This window comes from Rhincodon typus, unplaced genomic scaffold (genome assembly GCF_021869965.1).
Source record: "Rhincodon typus isolate 14 unplaced genomic scaffold, sRhiTyp1.1 hic_rhity00014388, whole genome shotgun sequence".
NCBI classification, from domain to species: domain Eukaryota; kingdom Metazoa; phylum Chordata; class Chondrichthyes; order Orectolobiformes; family Rhincodontidae; genus Rhincodon; species Rhincodon typus.
The window spans coordinates 1498-5842 of NW_025980026.1; the positions used below are offsets into that span (position 1 = coordinate 1498).

The 4345-nt window shown below is 38.0% G+C and overlaps 1 long non-coding RNA gene across 1 annotated transcript; it reads right to left on the reverse strand.

Annotated features, from left to right (window-relative positions):
• Positions 1 to 892: 892 nt before the first annotated feature.
• LOC125482659 lies at positions 893 to 3136 on the reverse strand. The gene is made up of 2 exons (XR_007261717.1): positions 3009 to 3136; positions 893 to 2321 (listed from the first exon to the last, which is right to left on the reverse strand). It is a non-coding gene; the product is annotated as an uncharacterized LOC125482659 (long non-coding RNA).
• Between the last annotated feature and the right edge of the window lie 1209 nt (positions 3137 to 4345).

A 4345-nucleotide genomic window follows, 5' to 3' on the forward strand; every position in this document is an offset into this window, starting at 1 on the left:
ATTTCCCATGGCTAATCCCATCTAGCTTGCCTGGACACGATGTGCAATTTAGCATGGCCAATCCACCTAACCTGCACATCTTTGGACTGTGGGAGGAAACCGGAGCACCCAGAGGAAACTCATGCAGACACAAGGAGAAAGCTAAAACTCCAGACAGACAATTTGCCACTGTTTACAACTCCGTGAAGTCATTGTTGGATATTCTGTTGCATGAAAAGTTCTTTTGAAATGCAAGCTGCTATTATTGATGAAAACACAAGATATTGGAAAGCTTAAATCCTTAAGCAGGAACTGTGGAAGCGGAAACAGAATTAATGTTTCAGGGTGATGCCCTTTCCTCAGAACAGTTATGATGGAAGTTCAATAACTTGAAACGTTAACCCTGTTTCTCTCTTCACAGATGCTGCCAGACCTGTTGAATATTTCCAACATTTTCTGTTTGCATTTCAAATTCCAGCATCAGAAATCTAACATTTTAATTTTGTATTCTTATTGTTTAAATCTAATTTGAAATGCTAGCTACTGTATACAAAAAGATAACCTAATGGCACAGTTACATCAGAAACTATTTATCTTGTCCTAAAATTTTGTGGCATGAATCTCGTATCTGGTAATGACTGCAGTATAAAGCAAACTGAATTGGGACTCCTGAAAGATTCTGTTTTGATCCAGAGTCAGGTTAAGGCTGAACTGTAGATTTACACTAATAACTTCAGTGTGGGAGCAAATTAAAATCTATGTTGTGTAATTGATTCTTAAATTGATTAAACTAAAATGCAGAATTGAATCTCAATGCCCAAAGCAATTTTTCCAATACCGATTGCCCAGTATTAAATATGACTTAATCACTGATGGATTTGTTCATAAACAAAAAAGACTGTGCCAACAGTGCTTATTGAAAACAGAATGTTTATTAAAATCTTCTTACAGAACACTTCCAGTGCACTACAGACTTTCCAGAGAATCTAATTTGCTAACATTTACCATACAGGAATTCAGGTGAACTAGGGTAAGTGGTTTCCCTGGTAACCATCATGAAATATGGTGTTTGCTTCCAAATGATCTTTCATTTCTACATAATCAGGTTTTCTCTTAACACTAAAAGCTAATACTCCCTAATTTTAATACAGGATGTCTTTGTTATCCACATTTTGAATTAGAGAGGAGAGTAGGTGTGAATTGGGATTGCAACTTGTCTGTTTATGACCCCCAACCTCCTGTTTGCACTGGCTGTATTTAATTACAAAAAAATTGAGGAATTATTTGCTAATTTCTCTTTAAAATGTTCTTACTTGTTATAACTGAAATGAAAAAATCAGAGGAAGATAAAACGTAGGAGAATCTTTTATCTCAAAATTTTTGTGGGAAAAAATATGATGCATTGAGAGTACCAACACATCAAACTGGTTAAAACGTTGTTGGATATAATGCAGATTAGCTTCTCAACTTCACTTATCTTCCCTTTGCATTTGCCTTACATCAAATAGCAGCTCCTACAGGATAGTTTGTGCTGCTGTCCTCATAGTGGCAACCACAAGGATTGGGACAACAAGCAACAGTGAAAAGGACTAATCGGTACCTTATACTGATCAGCCTCAGAGTATGGTTTGGCAGCAAATCAGCCCTCAAGATGGAAAAGAGGGGTTGGACTGAACCTTACAGCTAAATTTCAACATGGAGTTTCAAAGCTTTACGAAAATAGACAGCAGTTTACATTCCAACTGAAGTGTTTACTTCAACCCATCTCGTCATTCTCTGCTTTTAACTCCTTGTCAAGGTCCTCAGTGCCTTTGGCTCATCTGATCTTGTGGTCAGAGAGCAGGGATCAAGCGTCACTGTCAGGATTCAATGAGGCTGTCTACACGTCCCTGTTCCTGTCATTGTCAGGATGATGATTGTGTCCTGCAGTGTCATGTCACCTCGTTATTAGAGGACTTGTCACTGAACAGCTGACGACAGTATCATCATCATCTGATTCCTGCTAACTCTGACATACCTTCAGGCTTTCACTTGAACTTTCTCTTACAGTTTGATTTGTTTATTCACGGTTGTGGTGAGCCATTACCTGCTACCATGTCAGGCGTTTCTGATTCTGAATTAGATTGGTCATACTGATGGTGGGGATGGTGATGATTTTGGTGGTGTTTATGTGTATTATGCCCCAACTGCACAGGATCTGTCCTGTTTTGCTGGAGTTGGTCTTCTTCATGGACATTGGGATTGTGGTTCCGATGAGCATGATGGTGTCCTCTGTGGTGTTTCCTTAAATCAATTTTTAATGTTTGTGTTATGTTTCTTGCAATACATGCTGGAGAATTATCCTGCAGGTACAAGGACAGGACATGTCAGACAATGTAAACATAGCCCATATTTCTAAATACCTTAAATGTATACTTTTACATACCTGAATATTTAAAATAAAGTTATCTTGTCATTATCACATTGTTATTTGTTGGATCTTGCTGTGCATAATTGCAACATTACAACACTAACTACCATTCCAAAGTGCTTCATTAACTGAAAAAATGACTTGGGAAATCTTATGGATGTGAAAAGTGCAATAAAATTCAAAGTCCTTGTCTTTTTGACATTGAGTTGTGTTGATATCACTTATTCTTTCTTGAGATGTAAATGTCACTCAAGGAAGTGCCTTCTTGAGTCATTTTAGGGGGGTAATTAAGGGTTAACATGTAGGTCAGACCAAGTAAGAATGCAGATTTCTCTCCCTAAAAGGACATTATTAAACTAGATGAGTTTTTACATTTACAACTAATTACAGTTTTGTTGTCAGTTATTGCTTGTTTCATTGCCACCATATCCTAGTGGGCTCAGTCTATCCTGGCATTTCTGTATTTCCCAGTCAGACAACTGTTGTGCTCACTAACCCTCAGTCTATCATTCGTCCAACTGTTCAACTCTCTAGTCTGTTCTCAGGTTATCAGTGTACGATGGCACAACACATTTCCTAGCATTTGAATAATATCATAAATTCATAGCTTGGTACTTACCTGAACAAAAGAGCAGTTACTGCATATTCTTTGACAATATGTTTTTACAATTGCATGTGCCACAAACGGTTGTGATAGGATGGTATACGGCAGTTCCAGGTGATAAGTCAGGTGGCCACAGCTGTTAAAAAAATTTGCAGTTTGTTAGATTCCTACAGCAGAAGATTAGAAATTTAAATAGAGAAAGTTAAATGTGTTTGTACTGTGGCTGGTAAAAGGAAAGTAGTGTATGCCTTTTGTGATATTCAACTTGTAAAGTGATTGTAGAGTGTTGAGGAAAATTGAACATAGACAAAAGCATAACTAATTGCTTGGTAGCACAGAACTTAAGCATTGTTAAAAAGAGCTTTTTGTTTTGCACTCACTAAAACCATGATACAATGAACAGACTTTGACAAAGGGACATCAATCTATACAGCATGAGAATATGGTACTGATTTGTCGGTCGATCATTGGAATGGCGATGCATCAAGAACAGTTAATTGTCAAACTTAATTCTCAGACCAGACAGGTAGATTTTGATTGGTCAGGTTGTTGCCATGGGGATGCTTCCTTGACCTTTTTTGACAAAATGTTTGTACGCAAACCGTTTGCCTACATAAAACAGCATCTTGCTTACTTATGTATGTAGCATTTAGCATGCAGCAATACATCACACTGCGAGCCCAGCTGATGGGTGTCCAACCCAACTCTTAGCATAGTCTGGATTATTTAATAAATGATTCTCAACAGCAGAATAACATCCTATGGTGGATATACTTTTCAGGATTGCAATCTCAGGCTATGGACCATGATCAGCACGTTGACAGCCTAGAATAGTTGACAAGATGTGTTATTTGAGACGGTCTGCCAGTCATTGGGACATATGGCCTATGTAACGAGCACTGAAATTCATATATCACATTACACATTTGTGTGGTTGCTAAAATGTCTTTTTGGCTTGATTACAGGATCCTGGTAATGGAAAGAAAAACACCCATGGATTGACTGTATAGTAGCAGCTTGTTGTGCAGATTTTTCAGATACTTCTCTTCGCAGGGTAATCTGAGGTAGATTGAGATTCATTTCAGGTTCAAAAATGGTGCACAGGGGCCTTTCTTGAGTTTTGCAATATACAAGTGATGATTTGATCAGGGCATCCATAATCACACAGGATAATTTTGATATGCTCTATTTCAGCATCAAGCTTACATGGTGAGCACATGGCTACAGCCCCATTCATGAGGTTGCTAACAAGATTGATCCTGTGGTGTGTGAGACTGTAGGAATCCAAACATACGCACTGATTGGTGAACATAGGCTTTTGGCAGATCATAGCTAACCCATTGTCAAACTCA